This window comes from Schistocerca nitens, chromosome 1 (genome assembly GCF_023898315.1).
Source record: "Schistocerca nitens isolate TAMUIC-IGC-003100 chromosome 1, iqSchNite1.1, whole genome shotgun sequence".
In the NCBI taxonomy this organism is placed as follows: domain Eukaryota; kingdom Metazoa; phylum Arthropoda; class Insecta; order Orthoptera; family Acrididae; genus Schistocerca; species Schistocerca nitens.
Window position 1 is genome coordinate 447,533,166 of NC_064614.1, and position 19,734 is coordinate 447,552,899.

Below are 19,734 nucleotides of genomic sequence, written 5' to 3' on the forward strand. Positions count from 1 at the left end.
TTTCGTCCAAGAGTGATAGTTCTGCAAGGATCGCAGGAGAGCTTCCGTGAAGCTTGGAAGGTAGGAGACGGAGTACTGGCAGAAGTAAAGCTGTGAGGACGCTGGGTGAGTCGTGCTTGGGTAGATCAGAAGGTAGAGTATTTGCCTGCAAAGGCAAAGGTCCCGAGTTTGAGTCTAGGTCCGGCACACAGTTTTAATCTGGCAGGAAATTTGAATACTTCATATTTCTCGAAGGAATAGGCAAAGAGCAGCAAAAGTCCCGTGATTTGGATGTTTTCTATTAGAACCTTATCTCTTGATATTATCGCCGATGGGACGTTAAATACGAACGTTGCTTTCTCTCTTTCAGTTACGAAATCGATGCGAGCGGACACTTCGAGCATCTTCTCCTTTGCTCCTCACGTCTCGGCTACACAAAGTCCTAGTGACCTCAAACAACTCGTAGCTCATGTTCGATCAGGCTGCTTAAATGTGACGAATAGCTGACAGGGCACAACAAAGATTAGGAGTTAAATCTAGCAACATACTGGGGCGTGTATTGCGTATTGAACCGGGGACCTAGAAACGACGAAGAGACTTCGTCCTGCCGTAGCGCTCAGTGGTTCACAACCCCACAACAGGCCACAGAAATCCACCCACCTCACCGCCGCCTCACACAAAACCCAGGGTTATTGTGCGGTTCGGCCCGCAGTGGGCCCCCCGTCCCCCGGGAACGTCTCATACAAGACAAGTGTAACCCCAATGTTTGCGTGCTAGAGTAATTATGGTGTATGCGTGCGTGGAGACAGTGTTTGCACAGCAATCGCCGAAATAGTGTAACTGAGGCGGAATAAGGGGAACTAGCCCGCATTCGTCGAGGCAGATGGGAACCACCTTAAAAACCATCCACAGGCTGGCCGGCACCCCGGACCTCAACACTAATCCGCCGGGCGGTTTCGTCCCGGGGACCGGCATGCATTCCCTCTCGGGAAGCAGCGCGTTAGACTTAGAACTACTTAAACCTAACTAACCTAAGTACATCACACAATGCTCCCCACTCCCGCGCGTGACACGTAAGCGACATAACGGATGTGCTTCTTAACTACATGAAAACCTCTGTACGTGAGATTTCGCCCAGCGAGGTTTTTAGGTGAACACCCTGACAGTGGTGTGCAGCTACACTTTGTAAAATATAACGCTTCATTACCCTCTTTCCGTAGACGAGGTCAAAAACAAACACTAATGCGGTGACGCTTCCACCCGAATATAGTAGCCCCATCGGACTGTGCTGCTGGAAGAATTGTTTAGGTCCTTAGCATTTTCTAACAACTCCAATTTCATTAGTAAACCTTACCTTTTCTTATTTATTTCTTCTGAATTTTAATTCATTTACCGAATTTGTAGTTTATTTCGATTATTTTGCTCTATGCAAAGACTGAATTACAAGGGGGATAAGCTGCAACATAGTTTCACTTCCTTCTCAACTACTGTCTTCGGCTACGGAAATTTCTTCTGAAAAAAATAAATATGTTAGTATGGAATGTAAATCAAATTATTTGTCTGGATTATAATCTTATATTTAAGTGAAACGTCGCAAATAAGCAGTAAACACAATAGAAAGAAAAACAGAAACTTTTCGTATGTGTTCTTAAAATAGAATGCTGAAGTTAACACGAATGCTGAAGTTATATGATCGTAGGTAGGTCGTATTATTAATGAAGAAGTACTGACCCCAATCAGAGAGGAAAAAATTATGTTAATACTCGACTAAAGGAAGGGGAAGGTTGATAGGACTCACCTTGAAACATCAAAGAAAAGCTGATTTGAATGTAGAGTATGAGAAGTAAAAGTTGTAGAGGGAGACGAAAGCGCCGGCCCTTGTGGCCAAGCGGTTCTAGGCGCTTCAGTCTGGAACCGCGCGACCGCTACGGTCGCAGGTTCGAATCCTGCCTCGGGCATGGATGTGTGTGATGTCCTTAGGTTAGTTAGGTTTAAGTAGTTCTTAGTTCTAGGGGACTGATGACCTCAGATGTTAAGTCCCATAGTGCTCAGAGCCATTTGAACCATTTTTGAAGCGAAAGCTTGACTACTGTAAACAGTTTCCAATGGTTCTAAGTTGCAATCGTTGTGTACAGACTTGCGGAGGATGACAACTAGCATGGAGAGCTACATCAAACCAGTCTTTGGACTGAATAACACAACAATAACAAGAAATATATATAAATGACCTAGTAGATAGTGTCGGAAGTTCCATGCGGCTTTTCGCGGATGATGCTGTAGTATACAGAGAAGTTGCAGCATTAGAAAATTGTAGCGAAATGCAGGAAGATCTGCAGCGGATAGGCACTTGGTGCAGGGAGTGGCAACTGTCCCTTAACATAGACAAATGTAATGTATTGCGAATACATAGAAAGAAGGATCCTTTATTGTATGATTATATGATAGCGGAACAAACACTGGTAGCAGTTACTTCTGTAAAATATCTGGGAGTATGCGTGCGGAACGATTTGAAGTGGAATGATCATATAAAATTAATTGTTGGTAAGGCGGGTACCAGGTTGAGATTCATTGGGAGAGTGCTTAGAAAATGTAGTCCATCAACAAAGGAGGTGGCTTACAAAACACTCGTTCGACCTATACTTGAGTATTGCTCATCAGTGTGGGATCCGTACCAGATCGCGTTGACGGAGGAGATAGAGAAGATCCAAAGAAGAGCGGCGCGTTTCGTCACAGGGTTATTTGGTAACCGTGATAGCGTTACGGAGATGTTTAATAAACTCAAGTGGCAGACTCTGCATGAGAGGCGCCCTGCATCGCGGTGTAGCTTGCTCGCCAGGTTTCGAGAGGGTGCGTTTCTGGATGAGGTATCGAATATATTGCTTCCCCCTACTTATACCTCCCGAGGAGATCACGAATGTAAAATTAGAGAGATTAGAGCGCGCACGGAGGCTTTCAGACAGTCGTTCTTCCCGCGAACCATACGCGACTGGAACAGGAAAGGGAGGTAATGACAATGGCACGTAGAGTGCCCTCCGCCACACACCGTTGGGTGGCTTGCGGAGTATAAATGTAGATGTAGAAAATATGTCCACCGCTAATACGTGGCCGGCAAGTATGAATGAGCTGATTACCATCTAATGTACCAACATCTTGCGTTAAGTTCCAAAATTTTTTTCGAATGTTCGTTGATCATGTTCCGTTCTTGCTGGTGTTCCGTTTGTCGGATGGGGCATTAAACTGCTGCCTTTCGCTTTGTGCTTGTTTCACGTTTCATACTGCGCCTTAGTTTCACTACCACAGTCATCCATCTCTGCGTTACGGAACACAAACATTCATTACAGACATGCATATGAATCAGGGACGTACTCTATGTAACCCGCTGCTGAAGGTAGCTTAAGAATCCTGTCTCAGCTTTTCAGCAAAACATCAGACAGGCAGGTGTGACAGCAGCGCTATTCTCTGGAACGTTGGTCTTTTGTGGGTACCGCGCTAGTATAGTGCAGCGTGGAAGGTCAGTTCCTAGAAAGGCACTTTTCATTACATTTTCAAGTATCCGGCTTACCTGCGACGTGAAAGGCAGCGATATAATTAACCGTGTGGCATGAAAGAGTAAGTCTGAATGTTGTTACTACCCCCGTGAAACAAAAGTACGCTGAGAGGGAGAAGTTGCGTTTAATTATTCGCCGTGGGATATAAGGGCGGAAGATTGAGAGCTTCATTTGTGAGCGTAGGTCTTCCCGGCTTCCGTTCCTTTTTGTAGTTGGCAGCGCGCAGTACTAATGGCCAGTGATAAATAGCGGCCCTGGCATTCTTCGCATAGTGCAGCGTTTTGTGATGTAGCGCGCTCAACTTGGCCGGGAATGCTGCGACAGTTTGAAACAGCGATAAATTGAAATGCTTTCGGGACTCAGCAACATTGTTGGAAAACTACCTTGCCTTTGTTCCTCGCGTCCACAATATTTACACGGCAGGTTTGCTTTGAGGACGTGTTCCCTCGGTGCTGCACTACCCTTGCTGATTGCCCGTTTTAAACCTCCCTCTCAATTTTTTTACAAATTCTCTTGAGACGGCAGCACCACCATCATTTGCCTCTACTGTGCTGTTCTGTACGCCAGATTGTAATCGACAATTCACTAATATCTTGCAGCAGATTAAATTTCAGCGTTCGCTTTGTTTTTATTAACCGTGGTTATACTTTCGTACGCAATGATAAATCTTACGCTGGAAAATAAGTGTGTGATTTGCTAAAAAGTAGAGCACACTTTTCAGTTTTAGTCTACGCTTAGCATGAATTTTTCTCACACTCTTTGTTGTTTCTAGCTCAACTGCTTTTGCGTAAACTTCCATATTTATTCCTGCGCTAGAAATGTTGAGCAGTGGTGTGCGAACACGTGAGTAATACGTCACTGTCTCTTTACAGGTTCCATCAGCTTAGCGTATTTGCTTTTGTCTTTCGTTGTTACTCAGAACCGCCAAGCCAATAAGCCATACGTTGCGGCCAAATTTATCTGGGAGCACTGTGTCAGATCTGTTTGCTCGTGTTCTATCTCTTAAAACCGATAGACACCAACACAAGGACCACTACCTATTTGCCAGCACGCTATGAGATATGTATTTGTAATAACTTTTTTTTGCATTTTCCCCTCCATCGCTACCATTCGTACTACTGGTACGGTTAAAATTTTGGCAGTGTTTGACATTTGTTGAAACGACAGCGTACTACGTTTCTTTTAAATATTTCACTGCTGCGTAACTAAATTAAAAAAAATGGTTCAAATGGGTCTGAGCACTATGGGACTCTACATCTTAGGTCATCAGTCCCCTAGAACTTAGAATTACTTAAACCTAACTAACCTAAGGACATCACACACATCCATGCCCGAGGCAGGATTCGAACCTGCGACCGTATCGGTCGCGTGGTTCCAGACTGAAGCGCCTAGAACCGCTCGGCCACTTCGGCCGGCAACTAAATTCACACTCACTTCAGCTACAATGGTATATTGTAAGATTTTGTAGCACTACTGCCATTGGTTCATCATATTATTATTGAAATTTTTTATTTCGACAGTAATTTGAAGTTCTAATAGAAACATTATGCAATGGAAACCCACACAGAACTGAATATACAGGGTGGTCTATTGATCGTGACCGGGCCAAATATCTCACGAAATAGGCGTCTGACGAAAAAACTACAAAGAACGAAACTCGTCTAGCTTGAAGGGGGAAACCAGATGGCGCTATAGTTGGCCCGCTAGATAGAGCTGCCATACGTCAAACGGATATCAACTGCGTTTTTTAAATAGGAACCCCCATTTTTATTACATATTCGTGTAGTACGTAAAGAAATATGAATGTTTTAGTTGGACCACTTTTTTCGCTTTGTGACAGATGGCGCTGTAATAGTCACAAATATATGGCTCACAATTTTAGACGAACAGTTGGTAACAAGTAGGTTTTTTAAATTAAAATACAAAGCGGAGGTATGTTTGAACATTTTATTTCGGTTGTTCCAATGTGATACATGTACCTTTGTGAACTCATCATTTCTGAGAACGCATGCTGTTACAGCATGATTACCTGTAAATACCACATGAATGCAATAAATGCTCGAAATGATGTCCGTCAACCTCAATGCATTTGACAATAATTGTAACGGCAGTCCTCTCAACAGCATGTTCGCACATGCATTGACAATGCGCTGACGCATGTTGTCAGGCGTTGTCGGTGGATCACGATGGCAAATATCCTTCAACTTTCCCCACAGAAAGAAATCCGGGGACGTCAGAACCGGTGACCGTGCGACCGTGGTACGGTGCTTCGACGAACAATCCACCTGTCATGAAATAAGCTATTCAATACCGCTTCAACCGCACGCGAGTTATGTGCCGGACATCCATCATGTTGGAAGTACATCGCCATTCTGTCATGCAGTGAAACATCTTGTACTAACATCGGTAGAACATTACGTAGGCAATCAGCATACATTGCACCATTCAGATTGCCATCGATAAAATGGGGGCCAATTATTCTTCCTCCCATAATGCCGCACCATACATTAACCCGCCAAGGTCGCTGATGTTCCACTTGTCGCAGCCATCGTGGATTTTCCGTTGCCCAATAGTGCATATTATGCCGGTTTACGTTATCGCTGTTGGTGAATGATGCTGCGTCGCTAAACAGAACGCGTGCAAAAAATCTGTCATCGTCCCGTAATTTCTGTTGTGCCCAGTGGCAGAACTGTACTCGAGATTCAAAGTCGTCGCTATGCAATTCCTGGTGCATAGAAATATGGTACGGGTGCAATCGATGTTGATGTAGCATTCTCAACACCGACGTTTTTGAGATTCTCGATTCTCACGCAATTTGTCTGGTACTGATGTGCGGATTAGCCGCGACAGCAGCTAAAACACCTACTTGGGCATCATCATTTGTTGCAGGTCGTGGTTGGCGTTTCACATGTGGCTGAACACAGCCTGTTTCCTTAAATAACGTTTAACTATCCGGCGAACGGTCCGGACACTTGGATGATGTCGTACAGGATACCGAGCAGCATACATAGCACTCGCCCGTTGGGCATTTTGATCACAATACCCATACATCAACACGATATCGACCTTTTCCGCAATTGGTAAACGGTCAATTTTAACACGGGTAATGTACCATGAAGCAAACACCGTCCGCACTGGCGGCATGTTACGTGATACCACGGACTTATACGTTTGTGACTATTAAACCGCCATCTGTCACAAAGCGAAAAAAGTGGTCCAACTAAGACATTCATATTTCTTTACGGACTACACGAATATGTAATAAAAATCGGGGTTCCTATTTAAAAAAACGCAGTTGATATCCGTTTGACCTATGGCAGCGCCATCTAGCGGGCCAACCATAGCACCATCTGGTTTCCCCCTTCAAGCTAGACTGGTTTCGTTCTTTGTAGTTTTTTCGTTTGATGCTTATTTCGTGAGTTATTTGGCCCGGTCACTATCAGTGGACCACCATGTATAAAAGAACATCCGTAATGGAAATACGAAAAGACCCTACGCCATATGAAGCATATCGCAACGATTGATCTTTCTGAAGTCATCAGTTTCAAATATTATTTATGTTCTGCATGCGACTGATCAAAAATTCTTAAAAGAAATAGACAAAGAGCACTTACAAACGTTAATCTAGGGGTATGTTATACAAACGTTTCTCTAACAAGTGCAACTGTTGTTGAAACAGATTCGTGTGTAAACAGTTGTTACAGCTGCAAAAGCAAAACCGTCGCCATTAACGACAACGTGGGTTATTTCTTCTATGGTTGTTCAATGCTTCCTTTATTAGCGTATCCACGCATCATGGCAACATGTAGTTTTTTCTTCCTTTTTAGCGGTTCACGTGACATTTAATTTTGAGAATAATAACATGACGTATATAAGTTTTAACAGTTCGTGATTGTGTTCAAAACTGTACGTGTACCAGTCCCGCCAAATTCATCTCAACATTCCTTGAACGTATATGAGAGTGAGAAAAAAATTTACAAATGTACTGACCAAACAGTCGCCATTAGCGACAGTGTACATTTTGCGTCAACGGATATTCAGTACATTCTTGTCGATAGGTTAATGAACCCTGATTTATTTTCAAAGAATATTCTTAAGAATTTGTTTTGTTTACTAGCGATTCATCAAGAACATTAACACATTTAATCACACTATGTAAGCATGGAAGTAGTTGCCAGGGAGTAACTGATGAAATCATAACCAAATTGCTTTTAACATATGGGAATATTATTCACTTTACTAGTGCCTAAAATCATCTTATTTTAAAAGAAACAGATTTAAAATTACAATTAGAACGCACCCTCTAAATATCAAGTTACAATTTAGTCAGAGACAGAAAGAGATTTTGACTGTAAGAGCTTTCGGGCAGAGAACCTTGCCGCTCCCTTTTGACACAGCTGTAGTTACGACCGCTCACAACAGCCTCTGAAGGACTACACTGGTGCAAATCTGCAACACACCAGATTACTTTAAACTAAAAGTTTTAACAATTTACACAAACACACAAACTATGCACCCCGGTAGGAGAGATGGAAATGGTACAAAACACTAAAAATTAAAACATTAACTTTGCCATCGAAGGTGCAACGTGATTTTAACTTCTAAGAAAGTCTTACGGTGAAAGGGTGGGAACTTCATATACTAAAATGATCATTTAAATAAAAGCCCATGAAATGCCCATCTTATATAAAATTCTACAGGGTTGGCCAAACAAGTTACGATGCTCTACAGTACACAGATACCGCCTCTCAAGATGATAGGCAAGATCAAAACATGTTTCAGGAATTAGGCCGTTACACTCCAAGCAATAAATTCGTTTGCACACCAAATCCGACAAACATGACAGAGGCATTGCTCTAACCCGCCCCTATTCCACAAGGGAAAAACGGACCAACCAATTTATAAACAACCACCTTCTCGCAGGTGGGCAAACAGAGAAGAATGGTGGGACGACCCCAAAGCGAAACGGCTGGTGACCTCACCAAGAGAACTAGTAGAATTTTAACAAGAGTAAATGAAACAACATATCACCAATCACTTAACTTTTAATAAACGGCGATTTCTGGCGAAGACCTGGCGCAGCACCCCCAAATCGCTCTCCCGAACCCGTCCGCTGTCAGCCGCTTCAACGGACGCGGGAAGGCGCGCCGATCTCCCGTCTCAAGGTGACGCAGTTCGCACCGGCCAGGCCGATGTCGTGGGTTGACTCCCGTTGCTCTAGTGTCGACCGCGAAGCCACTACTCCTCGCTATACGCCTTGGCCCACTGGACTCATGTGGCGACCTCAGATGCGCCGACGCTCAAGACGGACAAGTCGTCTTGTGTCTCAGTGCGCGACCGACCAACCGATCGATCCAACAGCCAATGACCATTGCCTGAGCAAACTCGAGCAGATTGGCGGCCTAACGCGCAGACTCAGATGCAGAAACTAAGCCCCACCGGGCGACCACTCGCTGAGTTCTCTTGCTGGCTGAGTGGAAAGACTCCCATTTGCCGGCCTTAAAGGTTGGTCCGAACGACAGACAGACACTATCTGCCTAACAAATGCGGACGAGAGACAGAACTGGGGACGAGAGACTGACCCCGACCGACTACTGGCGAGCTCATAGCGCCCCTTAAAAGCACGTGAACAGCCAACCTTTCCCCTTTCTCACCAGAGGGAGACACCAAAGCTGGGATTACCACAGCGGCGCCACCGCCAGAAACGGAGGGCGACTGCTTCACACTACGCGCTGCGGCGCGCCCTTCAAAACAGCAATTTTTACCACTGTTCAGTTAATATCCCAGTCAATGTTTCGTCTGGGAGTAACCGTGCTTATTTATGATGATGAGGTGGAACACCACCCTGCTCGAAAGGTGGACAACGACGTAGTACTGATGAAGACATGCACTATCTGATGAAATATATCCGGGCACCCCTGTGTGCTGCAGAACCGATAAGTCAAGAGAGGAGTACCCGCTGGTATAAGAGAAGGTGAGGAGTAACGGCTAAATGCGCCACCGATGTCTGCCAGCGACGAAACTAAAACCATCTCCACTACAATGGACAGCTGAAGACAACGCGCGCGCGTTCGTAAGCGCGCCGGGACGAACACGCCAGAGGATCGGCGAGACGAGCCCCCATCCAAAGGGCGTCACCGCGGAAGGAGGCAGCAGCGGAAACGCTGCAACCGACGTCCCAACGAAGCAACGAGAAGCCTCTCACCTTACCGAGACATTGCAGCACGCGGCCTTGACGAGGGCTGTTCAAGTAGCCACGCCGGCTGACCGTCAGCTGGCGCCCTGAACGCTGTTCCAAAAGCGGTACACACCCAGAACGGTGAAGATAAGGCAGCACTCTGGCTAAAAGTTGTGCCAGCTATCCTGCGAGCATCAAGAAGATCGATCATAGAAGAGACCATGACAAGGCAACGAAACAGAGAGGCAGATAACTTCACATATTCTCGGAAGTAAACTGTGGTGAATTGATACTCCGCCTGAACCAGGGGCCGAAACTTCCACTGACAAAGCTCCTGAGCACCTGTGTACGTTGTCAGACGCTGGAGACGTCGCCTGCTTTGGAGCACGTGTGCCTGTTCGCTGTTCAGTTGTTTCTTGGCTAGATGTAAATATAGATGAGCCTGACTCTAGCTATCAGGCAGGGTATTTGTGTGCCAAGGCCCTATTTAGGTTCGGTACATCCGCCAGTCCTGACAAAATTCTACCATCTGGTGACCAAGATGTATGAGACAGACGAAATTCCCTGAGACTTCAAGAACAATATAATAATTCCAATCCCAAAGAAAGCAGATGTTGACAGATGTGAAAATTACCGAGCTATCAGTTTAATCGCCGGCCGCGGTGGTCTAGCGGTTCTAGGCGCTCACACCGGAACCGCGCGACTGCTACGGTCGCTTGCTCGAATCCTGCCTCGGGCATGGATGTGTGTGATGTCCTTAGGTTAGTTAGGTTTAAGTAGTTCTAAGTTCTAGGGGACTGATGACCACAGATGTTAAGTCCCATAGTGCTCAGAACCATTTGAACCATTTTTTTATCAGTTTAATAAGTCACAGCTGCAAAATACTAACGCCAATTCGTTACAGACGAATGGAAAAACAGGTAGAAGCCGACCTCGGGGAAGATCAGTTTGGATGCTGTAGAAATGTTGGGACACGTGAGGCAATACTGACCCTAAGACTTATCTTAGAAGCTAGATTAAGGAAAGGCAATCCTACGTTTCTAGCATTTGTAGACTTAAAGCTTTTGACAATATTGACTGGAATACTCTCTTTCAAATTCTAAAGGTGGCAGGGGTAAGATATATGGAGCGAAAGGCTATTTACAATTTGTACAGAAACCAGATGGCAGTTATAAGAGTCGAGGGACATGAAAGGGAAGCAGTGGTTGGGAAGGGAGTGAGACAGGGTTGTAGCCTCTCCCCGATGTTATTCAATCTGCATATTGAGCAAGCAGTAAAGGAAACAAATGAAAAATTTGGAGTAGGAATTAATATCCAGGGAGAAGAAATAAAAACTTTGAGGTTCGACGATGACATTGTAATTCTGTAAGAGACAGCAAAGGACTTGGAAGAGCAGTTGAACGGAATGGACAGTGTCTTGAAACGAGGGTATAAGATGAACATCAACAAAAGCAAAACGAGGGTAATGGAATGTAGTCGAATGAAGTCGGGTGATGCTGAGGGAATTAGATTAGGAAATGAGACACTTAAAGTAGTAAAGGAGTTTTGCTATTTGGGGAGCAAAATAACTGATCATGGTCGAAGTAGAGAGGATATAAAATGTAGACTGGCAATGGCAAGGAAAGCGTTTCTGAAGAAGAGAAATTTGTTAACATCGAGTATTGATTTAAGTGTCAGGAAGTCGTTTCTGAAAGTATATGTATGGAGTGTAGCCATGTATGGAAGTGAAACATGGACGATAAATGGTTTGGACAAGAAGATGTAAATGTAGATGAACCTGACTCTAGCTATTAGGGGGGGTATTTGTGTGCCAAGGCCCTTTTTAGGTTCGGTACATCCGCATATACGCTTAGATTAGATTTCATCATCATCATCTTCGTTCCTAGCCTCTTGACCTCTTAAGGTCCTGTCAAAAAGTTCTCCTGCCGTCTTTTCACTGGTTGACGTAGCGACCTTAGTCGTAGTGTAGCACTTGTTTTGGGATCCTCTTTGAGCTCATTCGTTGTAGATGATTTCTCAAGTTGTTCTGGTAATTTTGTATGTAATTTGCGATGGATTCCATTTTAAGTTGTTCTAGCACATAATCATTCCTTTTAGAATCCCATATTATGTAACCAGGTGTTTCTCTCAAGAATTTCATTATCATTGATTATCAGTCTGCTTCATCTGAGAAATGCACTGACATTCGCGAGTGCCTGGCAGCACTATATCTTCCTATTTTCAGGTCCCCCAAATGTCCAAACCAGCCAATGGTGACCTCTGGCAAACGACCCGTGTCTCTTTACGTGGTTGAAATAGAAAAAAAAGACACTGTTAAAAGGTTTTATGACCTGTATATTCCTTCTATCTTAAGATGACAGTGGATTCATACAGAGGTCCAAAAGTCCCAGCCCAATGCCATAACAGGTAGCAGTTTTAGCACACCTAGTGACACCATAATTTAAATATGGTGATTGGAACAAAATCACCGACAGCAAGAAAGTTTTGGCTGTTCCACATATATACGCCAACTGCGGTGGTGATCACACTGCTGATTGCCGAAAGTGCCCTGTCTATGCCGGCATCGTCAAAACCCAATGGATCACCCATAAGGACAACAGCAACTCTGCTCCCCCCCCCCTCCAGCTGAACCCCCGCCCAATTTTCGGCACCACTTCAGAACTTCACCCACCCAGTACCACAGAACCATGCTGCTGGCATAGCATCCGACAGTAGACTTTCGCAATCCTCTGGCCTAGGGGACGGCGTGAAATTTCTTCTTGGTGTGATCTCAGTATTAGCAAAATTCCTTCAACCATCCTGCAGAGAACTCCAACAACCGCCGGATATATTTTGAAAACTCCGTATCATTTGCACCACTGCTCTTAATGTTTTCATTGGATCCTACTGATTATACATCGCCATTTACAATCATAAACTGGAAAGTCAATTATGTTCTTTCACAAAGTCCGATTGTGGGAGATTTTCTAGATGACGTCGTTATCTTCTCAGATAACAACAAACCTGCATCCAAAACCATTTCGTCCACAGGAATGGAAAGGTCGATCCCACAGATGGAAATACGGTGATATTGATCAAGTGTCGTCATGCAGACAGAGAACTCCTTCTCCCTAGATTAACTCGAATGGATGCCACAGTGAATGAATTATAACTGCATGACAAACCAGTGTCTCTTATAATTGCTTACAATCCTCTGGTAGGACCTCATTTCCTCCAAAGCGACCTGCAATCCCTCCTCGCTCTCAGCAAAATCATACTCTTCGTGGCTACCTCAAATCAAAACACACTTCCTGGCACTGTCATCCAACAAATATAAATCGACTGATCCTTCATGCCTTTCTTCAGGTGACACGAAATGTCACAGTTGCTGCTCCAGATGCACCCATCCATTTCCACTACAAACATCTCTTGCACCATGATGTGTTGGACATACTTCTTCTTTGCCGTGCGGGGTATCCGAGCGGTCTGAGGCACCTTGCCCCGGTTCGCGCTTTTCCCCCGCGGGAGGTTCGACTCCTTCCTTGGACATGGGTGTGTGTGTGTTAGTTTACGTTAGCTTAAGTAGTGTGTAAGTCTAGGCACCAATGACCTCAGCAGTTTGGCCCCCTAGGAATTCACACACATTTCTGAACATCCTTCTTCTCAACAAAATCCCATGGTAGCACAGCTTGACTACCATTAACGAACTGGTCTCGGATCATAACCTGTAATCCTTGTAATTTATGCCACCTCGACACGGGACATACCGTCTATTCTTCTCGTACCAACTGGGATTCATGTAACATCTTAACCTCCACTCATATTTGGAGGCTGACCACCGTAACTTCCAACCATCACTTCCTTCACCAATACCATCATTGATGGCAGCAAACTAACAAGCACTACCATCACATGTCATACCAAGAGATGATCACTTCCATAATACATCCTGTAACTTGTGCCCGAAAAACGACAGTTCCTCAGAAGCTGGTAGATTTATGGTAATCCAGCAGACCACCACCACATGCACCATCCCTACCGTCAAATCAAGGAACTGCTTCAACAGCACCGATCTCACTGTTGGGGAGCATCCCTTTAGGAGTGTGAGCAAGATCTGGTTAAATCCTGGAGGATCGTCAGTTCGTGGAAACATCATGCCATTCCAAACAAACCATTAGATGGTTCGATTGGCCTGGCCTATGAGCCCCAACAGAAGGCAGAAGCCATGACTGACACTTTTTAACTGCAATTCACCACTTGTACATGGTTCATCATACAGTGCACCTGGCAGAACACATCTGTACTGCAGCTCAAATCCCATACAGTACTGGTGCTGCATTCTTGAACATTGAAAAAGTGTTTGATAAGGCTTGCCGTTTGGGGCTTAGCCATAAATTTCTTTTTCATGACTGGGCACTTCTTATTCTCAAAATTATCTTTTCTTTCATCAGCCGCAGGCACTTCTTTGTCGCCATACAGAGCTTCAGTAGTCGACTGCCTAACAAAGATGCAGGCTTCCATCAAGGATCCATTCTGGATTCATTACTTTATTCCGTCTACCCATCGACATTCCTCATCAGTTAGGGGGCCAATTGTCTGTCTGCTGACGACATTGCTGCCTGTCTGAGCAGCTCCAACTTACGGTACATCACGCGTAAACTACGGGACTGTCTGGACATCATCCACCACTTGGCTCTTCTTTGGAAAATAAAGTTGTATGCAGCCAAAATGCAGCTGTTCTCTTCATTCACAAGCAGATACCTAATATGTCAGACTGTGGGTGAACAGAATTGACATACCTTGAAAGCTGTGGTCAAGTACTCGACATTATCCTTGACTCTCATCTGACGTTCATACACACGTTGAGTCCATCTGCAACAAACCTTAAGGACTACTTCGTCATATGTATCAGCTCCTTGAGGGAAATGGCATATCCATCACGATAAACCTCCGAATGCTCAACACACTCTTGCTTCCAGTCAGCACATACCGTTTAGAATTGTAGGCTTTAGCTGCATATGGCAAAGTCAAGGACATTTAAATCCTTCAGAACCAGTTCTTCTGTATGTCGACAGACGCTCCCCACTTCCTTTCAGATACACAAACCACCACCTTCTATTAATGCTCTGCGACATCTCCTCACGCCCGCATCCAAGCCTTACGTACCATCACTCCTGACCCCATGATCGAATGTCTGCATACGCTCACCACCGGCCAATTTGCTATCTAAAATTTTCATCTACTAACTCACCTATTGACTTTCGCACATTTACCACTATATCTTCATTATGCTCTATTCTCTCATCTGTAACCCCTATTCCTCAACAGAACGGAAACATCACAATGTCCTGGGCCTTGAAACCACATGAGACTTGTCCTCTTCAGATACCACAGTCAGTCAGTTTTCTCAGTAGAAAAGCAGCGACGGCTGGGTTGTTATGGAAAATTCGGTGTCTTGTAAAGTGAAACTTCCTGGCACATTAAAACTGTCTGCGGACCGAGACTCGAACTCGGGACCTTTGCCTTTCGCGGGCAAGTTCTCTACCAACTGAGCTACCCAAGTACGACTCACGACCCATCCTCATAGTTATCTCGAGGTACTGGCAGAATTGAAGCTGTGAGGACAGGTCGTGAGTCGTGCTTGGGTAGTTCAGGTGGTAGAGCACTTGGTCGCGAATGGCTAAGTTCCCGAGTTCGAGTCTCGGTCCAACACACAGTTTTAATCTGCCAGGAAGTTTCATATCAGCATACACTCCGCTGCAGAGTGAAAAGATCATTCTTGATTTCGGAAGTGGAGTAGTCGTTGAATGTCTATCAGGGGCATTTCAACCCTCCTGAAGTCCGTCCCGATAGCTGAGTGGTCAGCGTGACGGATTGCTGTCCTATGGGCCCGGGTTCGATTCCCGCTCAGGGACTGGGTGTTGTCTTCATCATCACTTCATCCCCATCCGGCGCGCAGGTCACCCAATGTGGCGTCGAATGTAACATGACCTGCACCAAGGCGGCCGGACCTACCCCGCTAGGGGCCTCCCGGCCATTGACGCCAAACGCTCATTTCCATTTCAACCCTACTGAAGCTGCTCAGTTCTAATATCGGGGATAAAAACGAGCAGTAATAACCACAGTTAAACCAAGACCAGACAGACCTCATGAACTGACACAGCGACCGCCGAACACTGCGGACGATGGTTGAAGAAATCGCATGAATTCGTCGGAAGGAACTTGCTCGTGAGTTCCGAAGTGGTACCAGCAGTCCAGCTAGCACAATGATTGTGTGCAGTGAATTAAACGGAAATGGCTCCTCATAAGCCACACATTTCTGTAGCCAACGCAAAGCAACGATTGAGGTTGTGTTAAGAGTTACGGTACTAGACAGTGGATGACTCGAAACGAGTGATTTGGAGTGATGAATCACGGTATATCCTGAGGCAGTCCAATAGAAGGGTTTGGATTCGGCGAATTCCTGGAGAAAGTGACGTGCCATCATGTGTAGTGCCAACAAATGGCTCTGAGCACTATGGGACTCAACTTCTCAGATCATTAGTACCTAGAACTTAGAACTAGTTAAACCTAACTAGCCTAAGGAGATCACACACATCCTTGCCCGAGGCAGGATTCGAACCTGCGCCCGTAGGGGTCTCGCGGTTCCAGACTGCAGCGCCTAGAACCGCACGGCCACTTCGGCCGTAGTGCCAACAGTGAAGTACAGAGGAGGTGGTCTTCCAGTAATGGGATGTTTCTCGTAGCTATGGGGTGGTCGCCTTATTGTGCTTCAGAAAACGCTAATGTGGAAGCATATGAACAGATTTTACGAGCCGGCCGCTGGTGGCCGAGCGGTTCTGGCGCTACAGTCTGGAACCGCGCGACCGCTACGGTCGCAGGTTCGAATCCTGCCTCGGGCATGGATGTTTGTGTTGTCCTTAGGTTAGTTAGGTTTAAGTAGTTCTAAGTTCTAGGGGACTTATGACCTCAGCAGTTGAGTCCCATAGTGCTCAGAACCATTTTTTTAGATTTTACGACATTCTCTACAGTGTACGGTAGAGGAACAGTTCGGAGACGGTGATGTCTCCTACCAGCATGACAATGCAGCATGTCATAAAGCAACATTTGCTACGCAGTGGTCTGTAGGCGATAACATTCGAGAAATGTGTTGACCAATACAGTATCCCGACCTGAACCAAATGTAGCATCTTTTGGGATGAATTATAACGTCAGCTTTGCTCCAGATCCCAGCGTCCAACATCAACAAATTCCCTGGTTTCGGTTTTTCAAAAAGAATGAGCTGCCATTTTTCCACAGACATTCAGACATCTCCTAGCAGTTATACCCAGCAGAGTTCAGCCGTCACAAAGACGAAGGGTGGATGCGCACCACATCAAAGTCCACTGTTAGGCGTAAGCGTATTTTGCCAATTAAAGAGGAATGAAAGCCCCTAAACGCGTCTTGACATAAATAAGGCGAAACGAAAAGTGACGCTGCTGTATTTTTCTTCAAGCACTTCCATCCACAGTCACGGAATAGAGCCACCATAGTCATGGGTAAATTACTCGAGGAAAGCAGTCTGGCTAATACAGGGGATTAGCTGGCACAGTATTTGCCTGCAGCGTACCGAACTGTTGACCTTTCACATCAGTTTTAGGAAGAAGAATTCTAACACTACTGTAGTACATACAGTGAATCACAAGATTAACCCAAGGACATCCTCTGCCCTACCACAACATCTGAATTTTCGTTCCCTCGATATCCACGTTTGTGGATATTATGGTGCCAAGTAATTTGGAAGCTTTCACGTGGAACAATGTACATTCTTACCTGGATCGCTTTCATTCAGAACATATAGTGGTTTCCTTTAAAAAGCAATGAATACTTGAATTACTGATAAGAAAGACTCCAATATGGACTTCACATATGTGAAAAGTTGTCGCAATTCCTCCACATTTCCATCTTCCGTTTTCGCTCTCTTCCTCCCGTCTTCACATGTCATCAGACACAATAGGCTTACTCGCTCCCAAACCTGTCCCTTTTTTTTGTAATTACTACTAGCGATGGCGCACGTCATTATTATTTACGTTTGATAATATCCCTGCGTCAGTAACACTCTCGCATTTCAGACACAACTTAAGGATCAGTTTATTCCCGACAGCCATTGTGTCAACAATTTCAATCCACCGCCATTAGTTGCCAAATAATTCACAAAACACGAACGAAGTACACCTTCACTGTTGTCATTTCTTCAGATTCGACCACCCGTGACTGACTTTCCCCTTACAGGAGAAAAAGGAGCTAAATATTATTCTGCTACATTATGTATTTAAGGACACTCCGAATTATTACCGAATCGACACTCCCAAAGTGTGCACATCTCTGTAAATTCTTGATCGGTTTTATTTATTTATTTTCTTAGTGTAAGTGGATTTTACTGAACTAATTTCTTAATGTCTACTATTATCGTCGTACGTTTCCTAGTTGCTGGCTATGGATCCTTGCACTGCATTATCCCGACTGATGCAACTGCAGTACGTAATACATTTAAGTGTGAGCCGAGTATGCGTGAAATTTTCTGGGGTAGGTGGCATCTCAGCACAGATAAACATCATGCATTATTCGCGCCCCATGACCTCGCCAAGACTTCGTGCTCAATGGAGTGTTCAGCACCTACCCTCCTCCAAACAGCCCGCCGTGCGCTCCACTGATTCCAGTTAGCGACTTCGCTCCCGTCTTTTGCCATAATTCTAAGCACGAGGACGATAGGATTCTTACAGACGTATCACTCGTGCTAAGCTAGTAGCATTCGCAGCGCCATGTGAAAGCAGTATTACGCCGTCTCGTTCTACAGCCACTGTGGACGACGAAAATGCATTCTGGTACACGTAAAAAAATAAAGTTACTCCCTTCGTCATATTGCAGAAAGTGTAATCCAACTCATACCTAGCGACTTCGTGTATGACTTCACGAGCCGGCCGAAGTGGCCGTGCGGTTAAAGGCGCTGCAGTCTGGAACCGCAAGACCGCTACGGTCGCAGGTTCGAATCCTGCCTCGGGCATGGATGTTTGTGATGTCCTTAGGTTAGTTAGGTTTAACTAGTTCTAAGTTCTAGGGGACTAATGACCTCAGCAGTTGAGTCCCATAGTGCTCAGAGCCATTTGAACCATTTTATGACTTCACGAAAATAAGAAATAATCTTACTCTTTTCGAAGATTTTGGAAGGAAAGACTATTTTTGAATTTGCATGGGTGATTTAGCAGATTAGTAGATGTTATACAACCGTTAAGGATAGCACCTGGTCTCACTATATTCCTGTGACTTAGTTACGTGTGAATACTTCAGCTTTTAGAAACAGACTGTTTCATTATGAATTAACACGATCGGTCGCGTCTCTCATCTTTTCTTTGGCACCACTCGCTGTTTTGGGTTCCGCATGTAATTGACGATCGCCTTTGCACGATTCAGCGATGTTTTATTGGCATCGCCCGTTGCTTAGTAATCTGAGAGTAAAAGATTAAAGAAAAAGTTCTTTAAACTCTTTCTTTGCGAATTTGGAGCATTGTGTGAGCTCGTTTTTTAACTGCTCCTATGTTGTGTGTGATGCATGTCTCTCAGTCTACGTTTGACTAGGCGACCACATGACACCGCTCTTTGCTCTACTGGAATTTTTCTGAAATCAGTAAGCGTTCACGAAATGGCTTCTGTTTCATTGGTGGAGTACTCTTTCTGCTGCGTGTGTGCCCACGGTCGTCAAAGTAATGGAAGAATCTGAACTAACATTATTAGTCTGACGGTGGATGGTTCAAATGGCTCTGAGCACTATGGCACTTAACGTCTAAGGTCATTAGCCCCTAGAACGTAGAACTACTTAAACCTAACTAACCTAAGGACATCACACACATCCATGCCCGAGGCAGTATTCGAACCTGCGACCGTAGTGGTCGCGTGGCTCCAGGCTGTAGCGCCTAGAACCGCTTGGCCACCCAGGCTGGCTGACGGTGGAGACAGCAAGGAAATACATAGCTCTAACTGTAGTTTTCAAAGATTTAATAAGAAGTTCTGGGC